This window comes from Lissotriton vulgaris, chromosome 1_1 (genome assembly GCF_964263255.1).
Source record: "Lissotriton vulgaris chromosome 1_1, aLisVul1.2, whole genome shotgun sequence".
NCBI lineage: Eukaryota > Metazoa > Chordata > Amphibia > Caudata > Salamandridae > Lissotriton > Lissotriton vulgaris.
In genome coordinates, this window is record NC_141685.1 from 923,635,717 (window position 1) to 923,653,446 (window position 17,730).

Here is a 17,730-nt window from a genome sequence, read left to right on the forward strand (position 1 = left end):
GTGCTACGAACTTTGTGGGAGCAAAGTAATTTAAATGATTGACTCGCGGTTCACTACCGCATGGTAGCAGCACCCGCCTGGAAGGTGAGCAGTGGTTTTGGTGAAAATTTTACAAACATATATACCACCTAGTGGCAGTATATTTACTTTGTCTATATTTTTAGTCCTCAATATTTTGTACATATTTTGATAGAATAATGTTTCTGTAATCGATATTTCTAAATACAACCCCTCAGAAGCATGGATGTTTGAATTGGCTCTAAAGAGAGTCTGACTTTGGTGTAGCTGATTATACACAACTCTGCAACTGGCACTTCCCTCGCAGCCCTTCTCTGAGGGCAAGAGGCGGTGTCCCAGATGGGTGAATGTGAGCCTTGTATGAGCACTTTCTCGGCCAGCTGGCACTCCATGTTAGAAACTGTGCCAAGGTACACTGGTTGCACTGGCAGGACACCTTTATGTCCTCTGCTGACCAAGACAAGTCCTGACAGCAGAGGGATTGAGGCCAGGGTCACATGGGGACAACTGGAACACCATAAATGTTTACTTCATCATGGGCATGAGAGGAGCTGGAGACTTGTGCTAAAAGCTCAAGTATCCCAAATTGGCCCCCTCCCAGTGTGAGGAGCTCCCCTGGTCTTTTATCTACTGCATTACTATGCTTTCATTTATGGGATTCAGTGTTTTAAATGGACGCCTACACATACCAGAAGGGAAAGAGAAAAAATCAGGGCTGGGTGGACTTCTTGCAGAAGACTCAGAAGCCTGAAATTATGTAAGGTATTTAAATCTGGCAGAAGACAGCATGAGATCTCTGGAATTGGTGGGCTACCCATATTTGGGACGGGGCAGCATCAGAATTATGTTGAAGACAGCTTGGGAAACGAGGAGAGAGTTTCAAGAGATGACAAATGTCTCTGGCAGGGTGGCGTCCCATCATTATTTGCAGGCTGTCTCTGATTTGCCTGTTTTCATCTATTCATTTTCTTCATGCTTCATCCTCTTTGTGCTCTCTCACCAGGCAAGATTCACTGGATGACCATTTGCGTCTGTTCCCAGGTGCCCTCAACCAGTCCATTGCTTGCCTCGCTAGCTAGACAGAGTTACAATGGAAGACGCTCTCATTTTTGGCCCTTAATATGTGTCCTCGCCTTCTTATTAGTATCGCTTTCTTTCACTCCATTGCCCACCTCCTGGAAACTTCAGACCCTATGGGTGTATCTGGGCTATAGTCTCGATTCCAGCTCTTACTCCTTTTCCCTAAGCTCCCTGAGCTCTGAAGATGTCTGTTATTATGAATGGATTGTAAGTAGGTTGTGAAACTGCAGCTTAGCCCTTTCTTCCCTGTTCTGCTGCTTTTCTCTCGGCTTCCCTTTTCTCCCATCCTCCTTTCACACCTTTACACCTTTTTCTCATCCCCTCTTCTTTCTGCTCCTGCCATTTCTTTTAGTTTCCCCTTCTCTACATTCTGCAGGATGCCCCCACTAAATGTCAGTCTGTCTCTGTTTATCTATCAATTTGTGTTTTGTTTTCTTTCTTCCTTACTTTTTCCTTGGTTCTTTCAATCCTTCCTTCTTTGGTTCTGTTTCAAAGTCCCTCGCTTTTATCTGTCTTTCTAATTTTCTTCTTTCCACTTTCCTTCCATATTTCCGTACTTCCTTTGTCATTGTTCTTATACTTTTGTGTCTCTCTTTGCTTCTTGCCTCCTTTATAACTTTACAATCTAGGCCTTTCTTGACAGCACAGCTAGCTTCTTGGCCTTTTCCTTTCAGTGGGAATAGTGTTGACTTAGGTCCACCTCTTTCAACCGTGGTTCATTTCAGTAAGCCTCCTTCAGACTTTGCTTTGAGATGGTGTCAATCACATTGTGAATCAATCGAGAGGAGTATCCATCTTTCATCCAATGGCTATTTGATGTCTTATTATCCTCCCGAGTGTGAGGCTCACCTGGATTTACTGCAGGGAGGAAATGGATGGAAGCGATGCTAGATCCTAACTTCCCTCATCTACCTCCTTCGCCCAACTAAGTCAAAGCAAACGAGGGAAGGTGGGGAAGGAGGGAAACAAAACAAGGGAAGAAAGAAGGGGTAGGCGTCCACTGGATCTTCTGTGGGGTGGTCTCCAAGAATCCTGTAGGAGAAAACACAAGGTTAGTACTAATCAAGAGTACAAGGAACTGCCAGTATTTTAACCCCATAATTCTAATGAGGTACCTGTAAATGAATATGCCAAGTATGTGTGGGGAAACTACTCCCATGGGCTGTAGAACACTCCCAGTGTCTAAAAGGAAGGACAATATTCAGTGTGTAGAAGGACTGTGGAAATTTGACATTAAACACAAGATGAACAGTAATATACAAACCTATGTTAGAAGTACCATAGGAGTATATAGGACCTTTTACAAATGAATTATCCATTACTCTTGAATTAGGGAAAAACAAAAAACTAAGGGGCATATTACCAACGTTTAGCGATATTTATCGCTAACGATGCTTAGCAACAAATTTTTTCAAAATTATCGCAGAGATAACTTGCTATTAGCAAGGTTTATCTCAGAATTGATAAAAATCCTCGCGCTAACTGCCAATTGAGAGATTATCGCTGGAAAACCAACGATAATCTCTCGAAGTTTGGTGTTAGCTTGATGATAGGGGCTCACAAACTTAGCCATGATATCCACCTTCCATAGGATATCACGGCTAAGTCAGGAAAATACCAGGTGTAAAAAAAACGGTGCTAACCGCGGTTAGCGCTGCTTTTTTTATCACTAACAGGGTTAGCAAAATCCTTGATAATAGGAGAAATGTCGCTTAACAACATTTCTCCTATTATTTTTCTCTGGAACGCCCCCTTTGCATCTCAAGGGGAAGCGTAGAGAAAAAGGGTGCTAACATGCAAATTTGTGTGTTAGCACCCTGTTGCTGATAGGGAGATAAGTTTATCTCCGCTTTCTTGGCTTTTAAAGCCAAAAAAGCGGAGATAAATCCCTTGATAATATGCCCCAAATTCCCCAGAACAGGAGAGGGCATGGGAAAAGTAGGGAAAAAAGTGCAGGGTCATATTGGACAAAAATCAAGTGGGTTATCTGATTCTATTAATATAGTTTCTCTTTTCCCTTTGCAGCAAGAAGAGTTTTACCAGAAACAAAGAGGACCACCAGAGCCGCCCATCTAATCGTAGGGTAATCAGATAAGTGTGATTCTCCTACACGTCAAAATAAGCTCTAAATACCATGGGGAAACAAAGATACTGGGATTCTTTACACCCCTTGCTTTTCTTTGTCTTTCAGAGACAAGTTGCCAAGAAGGCAAGGGTTAAGACCCTGAAGTTCCCTGGACACAATGTTGTCCCAGGAAGAAGATAAGAACACTGAGGAAGCCCAGCAAGCCCCAAGGAAGGGACTACCAAAAGGAAACAGCGGTCGAAGGATTGCAGGTAAGTGTAGCGGAGGGAATCGGTGGGAGGCCTGGCGGGATCAATGCTGGAACGCGAAATGCGTTGCCAACACCGACCCCTCCTTTAAATATGTCTCAGGCGCCGCCCTCGCCCGCTGACAAAAAACAGTGGGCGCGGCGCACCTCCATGCACTTGAGCATGGAAACATGCGCTGCCGCAAACATTGCGCCCTGGAGAGCCCGACACCGAGAAGTGGCTCTGTTGCAATTCACGTGGGGTTAATTTACAACCGAAAAGTACACTCAATCTGTCACTCAGTTCTTTATCTCATACTTGCATTGTATTAAAAAACATAAAGGGCATTAGGCCTGTTTTTGTTTATTCTGAAAGATTCCACAATGACAACATACTAGTATACAAGTTAGGAACAGAGTGTGAAGGACTAGAGAGAAAACTTGTGCCAAAAGACTGGGGCGAGATCGTTCATACAGAATCTTTTCACCTACTTAAGGCTCATGGGAGGCTCATTTAGCATTCTCTTGCTTGGCCCATCAGCCTGCCTTTGCACAGAGATGCAAATAGCAGACTAAGGGCCAGATGTAGGTAATTCCTATTTACCGACTCTTAAATACCGCATTTTTTTCCGATTTGGTATTTAAGAGTCGGTAAATAGGAAGGGGGGAGATGTAGGTAATTTTAATTTTAGTATTACCGAATCGGTAGGATTCGGTATTTACCGATTCGGTAAATACCGAATCGGTATTGCCCATTGATTCCTATGGACCATGAAGCCCATAGGAATCAATGGGGAATACCGATTCGGTATTTACCGAATCGGTAAATACCGAATCCTGCAAGGGTGCAGGGGGTGTCACTTTGACACCCTCTAGCACCCCAATTCCGGGCTTGTGTGCCATGTGGCACACATACATGCCCTAAGGGCATGTCTGTGTATCATATGGCACAGGTGTACTTGCACAGATGTGCATGTACACCTGAATTCGGTATTTTACCACCCAATTGGAATGGGTGGTAAAATACCGAATCCTGAAGGCCTGTAGCACTGTGAACAGTGTTACCTACATCTGGGTTTTACAGAATCTGTAAAATTACCGATTCGGTATTTTACAGAATCAGTAAATTTACTGAATTGGTAAATTTACCGATTCTGTAAAATTAAGGGCCCTACATCTCGAAATCCAATTACCGGTCGGTAACGGCCGAATTCGCCCGTTACCTAAGCATGGGCAAATTTTGCGGATCTCGCGTTCGCGAATTTTGCGGATTTGCGGATTCGCAATCCGCAAAATCCGCGAATTCCCGCGAATTTGCGGATTTTTTTTTTTTGTGTTCGCCCGTGTTTCTGCCAGTTCGCGAGGGTTTTTACAATTTCGCAATTTGCGAACTTACCTGTCGGGTCGCAAGTTTTGCGAACTTGTTGTTTCTACGTGTCCAGCCTGTTTAGGACACTCTTCTTCATCACTGCCACTCTCTGTCACCACTGCCACTCTCTGACTACTCATGCCACCCTCTGGCCCATCCATGCCACCCTCTGTTTCATCACCACACCCTCTGGTTGTCCAGTGTACCATATTTTCGGCAAAGCAAAGCACACCTTCCCTGCCTCAAGTGACCTGAATTAATTTGGGGCTGATTAATGTGTCACAGAATATTTTTTTAGCTGGCACCTGCTTCCTTAGTGCGCCCTGATTAGTGATCTTTTGCACTTGCTAAGTGCTTTCATTGTTGCAAAATTAGTTACAACACCTGCCCTGCCCCAACTGACAATAATGAATTAGGGGCTGATTAATGGATTTTAACTTCCAGCCTGGCTCCTGCTTGTCTCCCTTAGCTGTAATTCAGGACCTTTGTGGCATATGTGTAACTATTCTGAGGTTCAGAGCAGGGTCACATAATAGTTTCAACTGGCAACTGAACTCTGGAGGGGCCCCTCAGGAAGCACTACAGGAAATGGCTACTAATGATGAGCCTGAACTTTTGAACCTGGTAAGTAGTTACTTTCAGTTTTGCTAAAATCGTATTTCTGCAATTTTGCACTTATTCGCGGGGCGCGAACTCACGCGAACTCACGCGAACAGTGCGAGCAAAATCCGCTGCTCGCGGATTTGCGGATTTTGCGGGAGATTCGCGAATCTCGCGGATTGCGAATTTCCCGAAAATCCGCAAAATCCGCGAGCGGAACGGATTTTCCGCCCACACCTACCGTTACCGACCGGTAATTGGCGACCTACATCTAGCCCTATGCTACTATACTGAAAAATACTTTCATTGTTCGAAGCATGTATGTGAGTGTATATAAGTGTGAACCATTTTTTAAACTTAAATTAGCCTTTTCTTTTTTGGTGCTGAGTTTAGCTTAGTAAGCCGAAGGTATGAGGGTGGGATTGAAATACAGGGTATTTGGACAATGCGTTGAGTTGTAAATATTGAGACACAGAAATATCGGAAAAAAATATTGTAATGCAAAAATATTGTAATTCAGAATAACAATTTTTTTTCAGGTAAGTAATATAATTGTTAAGAATACAGTTGTTAATAACGTTTTCAAATATATTGTTGTAAAAAAGATAGTTTTTTTCAAATAATAATATGTGAAGCCATGCGACCCGCTCGGTTAGCAATGATTACTTTTACAATAATGCCACCACATGGGAAATAACTGATATTTTACTAAAATTGGATAATGATCTGGAGCACCTTGACACACCAATAGTAAGTGTTTGATAATTTTTATTGGGGGAGGGGTGGTCATTTTAATACACGACTATGCAATATGTCCTCTGGATAAATATGCGGACTGTCTAATCTAGAGAATGTTGGCCTATCCCATTTTAAACACATCCAATATGGAGATATGATGAACAAATTAATATTTAAATTTAACCTGAGCTTTTCTAATGAAATCTCCTCATATGCTCCATTTAAGTGTACTTTTAAAACGAGAAATGCGCATAGCACTACTGATTATGTTTTACTGTCCAACAACCATGCTGCTCAAGCATTTAATTTTGGCACACACTCCATTTCACTAAGTGATAATTTTTCCAAGAGTTTCCAACTCTCCGATGCGTTATGTTTTTAATCTGCAGTGTAATCAAAAAGGTCGAAGATATCGCGCTGGCAACTCTTAATGGATATACCCTGCATTGGTCACAGGTTGTGCCTGAGGGGGTTTTAAAACAACTTTCCAACAGCAAAAGGGAAGCCTATGAGATCTGCCTAGATGGCACAACTAAGCCAAGTGCTATTATTAAGGCTTTTTTATTACACAAGGGGTAAAAGAGAGCCTTTTTTTGCCAGAGAAAATCATAAAGTTCAATCATAGGGCTAGAGTACCTTGGTAAAACTGGAGAGTAAGGGAGGCACGAATTCCCAAAGTGTAGAGGGTGCCTCTGCTGGGGTATTGTAAGTAGACAGTCAATAAGACTGTTTATGTTGCCCTCACACATACCCTAGAGGATGTCATGCGTAATCATTGGGCGATGCTCCTCATTGGGCCGGTGCTGCAATGCCCAACGGGTCCCCCAAAGGGACACTTTGGCGGAGATCTTTTTCGAGGCTGCCGTATAGATAAGTGCAAGTGAGGAGGGTTGTGACGTGGAGTGTAGTGTATAAGGTTAAAGGTGGTTAGGGAGCTTTCTAATGCAAAGTTGTATTGACAGGAATACCCTTCCAGGAATAAAAAACCTATGGTAGGTTGAGGCTACCTTTGGGTTTCAAAGGAAACCAGGTAGTGGATAAACTACCCCACACTGAGCAGTGCCTGTTTGTGCTACCTACTGTGTGTGTTGTGTTGTTCCAGGTCTGACCTGTAGTAAGAAAGAAAGCATAGTAGTCGAAATATTAAAGGCACTTCTAGAGCGGTTGTTGTTCCAGCAGTGAATTCCCATGGTCGAAAGACTCCCATAGTACCCCAATTGTGTGTAGTATTGCCTATGGTGGAAGTATAAAAACAAAATGATGTACAAGTAAATTAAAACATGATTAGCAGTAAGACTCAGAATCATGGTCATTATATGGAACACACAGTAGTGAGTAGGCATAGTGTAGTCGATAGAAGACACTGATGCTGTGGTCTGGAGGTTGCAATCTATATGTATCTTGTTTGAAAGGCATCAGGGAAATCTAAAACCTATAGTGATGCTGACTCAAGTGTTACCCTCTGTATAGTTTTTGTAGAGTCTAGCTGAGTGGGGTATATCATATATAAACATCCGACAAGCTTCAAAAAATGTTTCAAGATGGCATTTAGCATAAAATCCTGGTTGTTTCAGATATCCATGGTCAATGCCATATTGTATCTTACCCCATGTGGGTAATGGTATGGTATGACGGTATTATTGTTGCATGAGGCATACATCGTAATCGTACAATGTAAAGTTGAAGTGTGGGCAAACATGCACATATACACATGGACAAACAAACACAGAACTAGGCCCCCTCAATATATGCATGATAATAGCTGTGGAGGCTCTTAGTGAATGATATAGCTATGTCAAATTATCACCATGGTTGTGCGCCCAAACAAACCGTGTTCACAAAACAATATCAGAAGTCAATAATCATAGTGTGAAAAAGGATGGTCCCAAAAAAGGAGTTTGGAGTATCGAGCTTACTTAAAGTTCGGCGGACTCCAGCATCATCGGGTGACTTGGAAGTGCCGCGTGATACGCGTGCTACCTAAAAGTATTTATACAGTTTACAACACGTCAGTAATTATATCTGACAGAGAGCATGTTGGTCGGTATAGAGGCCGACTTGGCCTGTACTCACGGTTTCGGTGTGCGTCAGATCGACAGCACCTACCCTCCTTCAAATACCCTGAAGAATCAATTCAGCGGGAGATGCGGTTAGCTCTAGACTTGTTCCGACCGTGGAAAGACTAGAGTGCTGACCTGTCAAATTGACAGTACTGTGCATGTCTAGCGGCTATCTTGTAGTGGTGGAGATTGTTTGCAGTGATGTGTGCTGTGAAGAAGACAAAGAGAAAAAGAGAGAAAGAACATCCTAATCATAAAGACTGGTGCGAATTTCTCATGGGGCCCTTAGCAAATGTACTAAGACCATACTGACATAACTTATGCAAATGTTAAAATCCTAGTGTCGATTCATCCTTATCCTTGAAAAAATAAACAGAGAAAGGATCTAAGCATAGTCTAATGTACAGTAGGAGAGGCTCAATGAGTTGGTACAACTAGCATGATAGTTTGCACAGAATGTATGTCAGCCAGGTTTCCCCTATATATAGGTCATAGCTATGATGAATTATAGGTCCTGTAAAGTCAATTTATTGGGCATGGTCGATCCCAAGGGGTGTAAGGGTGGGACTGTTACAGATCTACGAGGGTTATTCAATATATGTACCAAACTGAGTAATGAGGTGACAAATACTGGACCTAGAGTGTCACGAGGGAGCAGATGCCATTGGGTGAGGGTGTCTATATCTCAGTCCGGGGGATCTCTTAATTTATCCCATTTTTATTAGTCTGGAGGCGGACCACTCACCATTGTTCACTTCTGAAGATAGTGTTTGTGCTCCAGGATGGATCCGACTCTAAAAAAGTCCACCTGAGATCGGCTGTGGAGTGATTAGCCTCTTTAACGTGTTTGCTCATTTTTGTAGCATTTCTGCCACATCTGATGGTGCTCCTGTGTTCCCCATTCTTATCTTGATTGGTCTTGTGGTCATGCCAACATAGTATAAAGTGCATGGACAAGTGGTCAGATAGATACAGTTTTCTGTGTTACAATTTGTGTGTTGCCTTTGTATCCATCTAAAGCTGCCCAGCTGTAGGACATTGGAGTGGCTGGTGGAGTTGCATGCAGTACAACTCCCATATGGATGATGTCCTGTGACTGGTAGGACGTTCCAGAGGGTGCCTTGAGCGTTTTATTTTTTTGTCCGTGGCCTAGTGTGTACCATTTGGTCCCTCAGGTTCTGTGTTCTCTTGAATGCGAAGCGTGCACGTTCTAGTGTCAGGTTTCCCGCATTTCGATCCTTCACTTTAGTTTTAGAGGAAGTTACTAGAGCAATAAATGCAAGCAAGGGTGGGAAAGCTCCTAGCTCTGATACTATTCCAGGAGATTTGTATAAGGCCATTACTGCCCTATGGGGACTTCTCCTGACCTTGGTACTGAGGGCATGCTGTAATATAGGGTGTCTACCTACGTGGGCAGAATCAAGTATTGCCCCTATCTATAGGAAGGGAGATTGTCTTAATTCTGTGCTTTCTAGACCAATCTCCCTTTCGTGAATCCCTAGCAAAAATAGCTCGACGTATTATTCTGAATAGATTACAAGATTGGGCGGAATCATATGATATCTTGTCTGACCTGCAATACGGGTTCTGCCCTGGGATAGGGACAATAGAACAGGGCTTGAACCTGAGTATGCTAATTGGAAAGTACACTAAGATCAGAGAGGGGAACCTCTATCAGGCGTTTGTTGATTTGTAAGAGACCTATATTCTGTATGTAGATATGGAATTTGGGGAGAATGTAATCAACCTTTCAGCTTAGAGAGAGGCTTTAGACAAGGCTCTGTCCTAGCACATTTTCTGTTATCACTATATATAAATTGTGTTGGTGCTGTGCTAGCTGCAAAATTCCAAGATCTTCCACAGGTGGGACATCGCCCTGTCCCGGCCCTCCTCTACGACAACAACGCCGTTATCATGGCCCGTACCCCCGTTGAACTACAGAGATTAATTACAAATGTTGTTGAGTATGTGCAGGACCTTGGTCCGTTAGTCAATCTATCTAGAACATTTATTATGAAATGTTGGAGGAGAACAGTTATTTGTCAAGATATAAAAATTAAGGGCACTAGTATTGGTTTTATAACAGGTTTTTCATATTAAGGTGTATTATTTGATAAGGAAGGCTCATGGATTCATGCTATTTCCACTAGAAAACTATATTTAAAAAAACATGTATGGCCTTATGAAACTTTGCCAGACAATTGAGCACGAACCTCCCTGATAAGAGATAAAGATTTACAAAGCCAAATGTCTGAGCGTGGCACTATACGGAGCAGGAGTATGGGGACACATCAAATGTATGGTATTGCTGACGGTGGAAAACAAATTCTTCAGTTACCTGCTTGCCTACCCTAAAAGTGCCTCTGTATTTGTTTGCCACGCGGAATTGGGGGTTCAGTTTCTAAGAGATTTAATAATGCTGCAGCCCATATTAATATGGCATAAGATCTGGACATCAGAATACACTGACTTAAAGCGTGCCATCATTGGGGATTGCCGCAAATTGAGTTTGTCTCCGCCTATGCCCTGGTTGACACATATCCAATGCTTTTTTGTGACCAAGGGCAGCCTGATTACTTTGAGAAGCCTGAATCTCTGGAACCCATCAGTAGAAAAGATCTGAAAAGTGAATGTATGGTGCATCTTAAGAACTTTAGGTTGACCACTGAAATTTCAAAGTATAGTGTTTTTAAAAAATCAACTTATTTTTTTTAACACATTTTATTTGTCAAGTTGCACATATATCGCAAACCCCCAGCCGCCCCCAACCCCTGATCGCACCAGATCTGCATAGTCCTGTCCACCACATATAAATATAACAGGAAGGGTACACCCCTCTGGCCCCCCCCTGCATTGCGCCCCCACAGTCTGAAGATATGCATATGAGTTATCCCATCGGATGGACATCTGTCGCTGGTGGCGGGTCTAACAACAGTCGCCGATAATCCGCCCGTTTCCAAATCTTGTAATGTTTGGGCACCCCCTAGCAATAAAAAAAAAAATAGGTTGTTCTAGCACCATACAGAAGTCAAGCCCATTCTTCCATGCGGCCACCAATGGGGCCCTTGGCGCCTTCCATGCCATAGAAATATCTCTTTTTGCCAGTGTAAAGCCCAATTGCATAAGGTGTCGCTTATAAATGTTGCCTCCTATTCCCTCCATAACATGAAGTAGGGCCCGCTGTGGCATACGGGGGAGCTCCCACCCCAGCACCTCCGAAAGGCAGGCATATACCCCTCTCCAAAAGCGATCAAGAGAATGACAACGCCAAACTGTGTGAATTAATGTACCCTCCTCTCAGCAGCAGCGAAGGCACACAGGGGAGGCGATCAGCCCTGCCCTCCACAAGCGCACTTGGGTAAAATAGACCCTGTGTAAATACTTGAACTGAACCAGGCGAAGTTGCATCGCTATGACAGCCCCTCCCGGGACTGCCCTCGGTCAAGTCCTCCTCCTCCAACGTGTCCACATCCTCCTCCCAAGCCCTACAAAGCCTCTGAAGTATAGGGGAGCAATGAGTGACTAGGGAATGATAAATCTGGGGAATTTTCTGGTCATTTAGATCTTCCATGAAAACTTTCGCCTCCAGTGGGCTGAACTCCTGCAGTGACTCCAGACCCTCTAAACTAGGGGACATGGCATGCGAAATTGAAGGTAGCGGTAAAACTGGGATTGTGGCATAAGGAATTCTTTCTGTAGGTCTTGAAAGGATTTGAGCGTCCGGCCCCTCATAATATCACCAAGGACCAAGATACATATCGCGTGCCATCCCCGGAATCTCGGTAGAGCCGCCAGCTGAGGCAGGCGCCCATTACCTCAGAGGGGGGTTTCCCGAGTCAAAGTGTTCCTCCACCCCATTTGTCCCAATGCCTGCCTCGAGATCAGGAACACGACCCGCGTAACCGATGGCCGCAACCCCAGCAGCGACGCTGAATATAGTATTGTATGTAGGGAATGGTGTTCCATGAGCTGTCGCTCAACTGCATGCGCAGGGTTTCCCCTGTCGCCGTAGCATCACTCATTAAGAACCAGCAGGTGTGAGGCTTGATAGTACGAGAGAACATCAGAGGATGCTAGCCCCCCACAGTAGGTGGACAGGAAACATGTGCGCAGAGCCACCCGCATCTTCCCCCCTTCCACAGGAACTGCCAAAGTGCTACATTCACCTGTCTGAACCATCGGGACGGGAATCTGATATGGATGATTTTGTAGCTGGTAGAGGAGCCGGGGAAGCGCCATCATCTTGAATATCGCCGATCTGCCATATAATGACAGGGGCATACGGGACCAGGACTTAAGATCTGCACGAATCCGTTCCCACAGAGGGACCAGATTGCGCTCCCAGGAGACTGCAGGTACATCCGATAAAAACATGACCAGATATTTCAGTCCCCCCACCGCCAACTGAACCAAGGAGCCCACGCTCCTATCCCCATCCTATCCCCCAGAGCCCATAATGTTGACTTACGGGGTTCATATAGAGTCCCGAAGTTTCCCCGAAAATTTGCATAATGCGCAATAGCCGCGGCCCTGTCCTGTCTATATCTGTAAGAAAGAAAAGAACATCATCCGCATATAATGCGATCCTATCAGACAGACCTGGAGCCCATTAAAATCCCCAGATCTGAGTGTCAATGTGCACCCATACAGCCAGGGGCTCCATAGATAGTGCAAATAAATATGGGGACAGCCCTGCTGTGTACCCCGCCCGATAGAAAAAGTTGATGATAGCGCCCCTGCCACCCGCACCAACGCCGTCAGTTCTGTGTATAGTAGCGTGAGGTAGGAGAGAAAGCGTGTGCTGAAGTTGAGCCTTGGCAGCAGGGAAAAAAGGTATACCCAGCTCAGGGAGTCAAACGCCCTGTCCATATCAGCCAATAACAGTGCCGCTGGTTCCTACAATTGCCTGATGGCCGCCACTGCCATGCACGCTCGTCTAATATTATGTCTGGTTGCCCTCCGGGGGCATGAACCCAGCCTGGTCAGGGTGGAGATGCGGGGCAGGAGGCGATTGGCCAAAGCCTTGGCCAGGACCTTCTCCTCCACATTTAAAAGAGAAATGGGACGATATGAAGCATGTTGCTCCGGGGGCCTGCCCGGTTTATGGAATGTCAGCACCTCTGCCTGCCTCCAGACCGGAGGAAGTGAACCCCGTCCACTAGCCTCCTCCACCACTGGTCGAAAGTGAGAGGCCAATTGTATATAGTAGTGTCTAAAACATTCACTGGGAAACCTTTTGAGTCCCGCCGCCTTCCCGGGGTTGAGTTCTCCCAGGGCGGTGCCCAATTCTTCATCCGTCAGTGATAGCTCCAACTGTTCCCGTACCACATCTGACATGGCTTTGGGTGGTAGGTCAGCTATGAATTTATCTATTTCAGCAGCCAATAAGCATTCTTTCGAAGCATAGAGATCCACATAATAGGTGGCGAAGCTTTCCGCAATAGCCGGGTCCAGGACTCCCGGCAGGACCTGGGAATGGAAGGTTCCCTGACAAAGTCGATGCAGCATCTTATGTTTATGTTTGTTTGCTTGTAAAGCGCTTGAATGCCGAAGCGCTGGAGTGTGAGAGTAGAAAAGGAATGGTGGCCAGACCCAATGTGGCTGTGAAGAGCCAGGTTTTCAGATTTTTTCTGAATAGCTGGAGATTTGGCTGGCGTCTCAGGGACAGAGGCAGTTTCTTCCAAAGCTTAGCTGCACAGTGTGTTATGGCTCGGGCCCTCCGTCTAGCTCATTTGAACTTCACAGTTTTTATGAGGCCTTGAGTGGCCGATCTGAGAGCTCGTGACGGAGCATATGGTGTAAAAAGTTTTTGGAAATCAGCTGCACTCCCACCATTTATTGCTTTATGTACCAGCTTCAAGGATTTAAATTCAATGCGCTGTTTAATGGGCAGCTAGTGGAGCGATCTAATTCCGGCTGATGTTGGCTGTCCTCTATGCAACCCCAGAAGAAGTCTAGCTGCCGCATTTTGTAGGGATTGCAATTTTTGTAGTTGAAATTTATCGTTTCCCGGAAACAGTGCGTTAGAGTAATCTAGCTTTGACAAAAATAGTGCTACCATCACTGTTTTTTGAAGCTCTTGGGGTATGAAGGGAACAATTTTTTTTAGAAAGAAAAAAACCTGAGGAGATGAGATTGTTCACTTGCGCACCAAAATTTAGTTTATTGTCAAAAAGGATCCCCAAGTTTCTGACCTTTTAAACTGGACGGGGGCACTCTCCAGCCTCTGGCGGCCACCAGGCCTGATTCCAGAGGGGTTGGCCTGGCCCGAACACCATCACCTCTGTCTTCTCTGTGTTGATTTTCAGGTAGTTCTGGCCCATCCAGGTCATGATGTCAGTAAAGCAGGAGTGAAACCTAGCTTCTGTGGTCTCTGGCTGATTTGTAATGGAAATAATGAGCTGAGAGTCATCGGCATACAAGACCAGCCCAAAGCCGTGTCTCCTAACGAGGTTGGCCAGGGGAGTCACATACAGATTAAACAGGATTGGCGATAGCACAGACCCCTGTGGTATACTCCATAGGGGAGGTGGAAGCTCTTTTACTGCATGCCATCCCAAAACAGCTTCTGCTCCCTTGCCTCCAAAAAGGAGGACAGTGGGGACAGGGCGGTCCCTCCGCCCTGTCTTGCTGGGCTTGTCACCCCATTGGTACACCCTGCTACGCATCGCCAGCCAGGCTTGGCGGGCCTCGCCATCAGAAGGGGCGCATAGTTCTGTTGTGCCAGCAATAATTGCCGCCTAAGTTGGCTTTCCTCTACCTCCTGGCTCCTGTGTTCGAGTGCCTCTATTCCTGCCTCCACTCGCAGCAGCACCTCCCTACGCGCTGCCGCGCACCAGGAAATATCTACCCCCTTCAGTGTGGGTTTCAATGCCTCCCATAATGTCTTGGCACAAGAGACAGACCCCATGTTAGCCGTCAGATATTGGTCAATGGCTTCACTCATGTGCTCCTTATAGTCGTCATTCTGCAGATGCCACACGGACAAAGGCCACCTGAACAGTTGTCGACCTCGACCTATCTGCAGCGTAAGAGCCACTGGGGAATGATCCCACAGACCCCAGGGCAAAATCTCCACCGACACTACCCTACCCACTGCCACCCTGGGAACAAAGATATAGTCAATTCTGGAGTATGAATCATGGACTGCAGATAGGTAGGTGAATTCCCGACTATACCCATGGTGGCACCACCATACATCCACCCAATCAAGCACTGTCACCAGGGAATGCAATCTCGTGGGACGACTACTCTCCGGACTGCCACCACCCCCCCATCTATCCCGGTCCAGCTCCATGACATCGTTCCAGTCTCCACCGACCACAGAGAGCGCATCTGGCATGTCCGCCCAGAGGGTCATAAGCCGCTTCACCTAATTCCATTGCAAGGGAGGGGGAGCATAGACAATGCCCAATACCAGGTGGTCCTCCCCAATCCTGCCCCGAAGAAACAAATATCACCCCTGTGTGTCTGTCCATTTTTTGTCATGTGTGTAGGGGACCCTGCAGTGTATCAGTATCTCCACCCCCGTGAACCCCTCATGAAGCCGGAGTGAAACCCCTGCTGAAAACCGTATCTCTGAAAGCAGAGGGCCTTCGTGCCCATTAGATGCGTTTCCTGTAGGAGAAGTACATCGGCCCGGCCCGTTTGGCCTGTTGAAGTATGGGCCCGCGTTTAATCTTGTCCAAGGCCCCGTAAACCTTCCAGCTAACAATGCGGAGGGTACCTGAAGTCAACTGCACCCTATTAGGTGTATTGGCCATCCGGGTGGGCATCTATCACGATAGCAAGCATGAGGACTTTTCGGTGCATGTGTGGAAAGGTGTGGGCCCACAGCGGACGAACGATCTATAAACATAAACAACCCCCCCAACAAACCCCCCACCCTATACCTCAAAAACACTGAAGCATCTGTCGCGGCCGGGCGGAATCCCGATCCCCAAGTGGGATGGGAGCCACTCCGACCGATGGATCCCCAACTCACAGCCCATGCCCCTTGGGCATGTTCCCGGCCTGCAAGGGCCTGGCAGAGAAACCAGCTCATGTCCAATTCTCTCCGATAATCAGTCAGTAGTCTGGAACCCTGCAGCACCCCGCAGACCCATGGATCAATCTGCTGATATCTGCCGCCCAGAGGTGGAGCCCCCCCAAGAAGAAGCGCCACAGGACTGGGAGCGACGCCTAGATCGTGACCATCTGTTACCCTTCAGCTGGCCCCGGGGACCTCTCCAGGCCATCTCGCTCGATGATGAATCAGATTATCTTCCAGGTGGCATGTGGACTCTCACCAGCGCCATCTCAACAGTCCATTTGAAGACTTCTTCCGGGGTATCAAAGAATTGTGTGCGGGAGCGGTACACAGCCCACAGGCGGGCGGGAAACAGGAGAGCATAGGGGAGCTTGAGGTCCCTCAGGCAGGCCTTCGCAGCCATGAACGATTGTCGCTGCTGCTGCATCAGCCACGTATAGTCAGGGAGGATAAGAATGCGTGCATTGTTGTAACTAAGAGGTTCCTTGGCTCGGGCCTGCTTCAATATGGCCTCACGATCAAGGTAGTTCAAGAGCTTTGCTATGACTGGCCACGGGAAGTTACTGAATAAGCAATCTGTGGGCCCGCTCCATAACAAAGCAACAAGACAAAGCCCCGGGGGCAGCCAGCCTTTCAGCCACTGGTTAAGGAAGCATTCCATGTTGTCCCCCTCACAGCCCTCCGGAAACCCAACGAAGCGGAGGTTGTTGCGCCGGGGCCGTACTTCAGCATCTTCCACTCGCAGCGCTAGTCCCTTTTGAGCCATCTCCATGGCAGCAATCTTTTTTTTTTAATTAGGTGACATCGTTTCGGCCTCCATGGTGCGCAACACTGCGTTACGTAAGTCTTGTCTCAGCAGCATGACATCCGAGCCCACCGCTCCAATTTTTGCATCAAGCATGTCCCTTGACGGGTTGATGGCTGCCATAAGTGCCACATTATCAGGTACCGCCCCCTGTTGTCCTCCGGGCGTTCCAGCAGCCGCTCCTGCACCGGTATATTTATCAATGGGGACTTACTTGGTCTGGCCTCCACCACCATTGTCCCTCGTCATAGCCGCCCTCAGGACTCTCCACATGAGCCCAAAGAGGACAATGGAAGCTGGGAAAATCAGGATCACCCACCAGTAAGCACCCGCAGCCCAGTCCGACTGCCAAACGGGGACCCACCGGGAACTGCTCCCAAGCTGTAGCCGAGGCAAAGCGGTTACTCCAAGAATTCCTCCCTCCCCTTGCGGCCTGATACGACCGCCGAATCCCCAGCCGGCACTGACTCAAAAGAAAAAGGGGGAGGGAGGAAAGAAGATGGCGGGCAGGCACACCCCAACTGCGGGTTGGCACTCACGGGCCCCCAGTCGGCTCCCAGATCAAGCAAAACTCTCGGAGTCACGAGAGCCCCTCTCACCCAAGAATCCAGTGAGGTCGCCTACAGAATAGAGTTATTTCTCTGAAATGTCCTCCAGCCTCTTGCTGGTCAGGGTGGCTCGACAGGTGATGTGGGACAAGAAAGCAGCACCACGGCAGG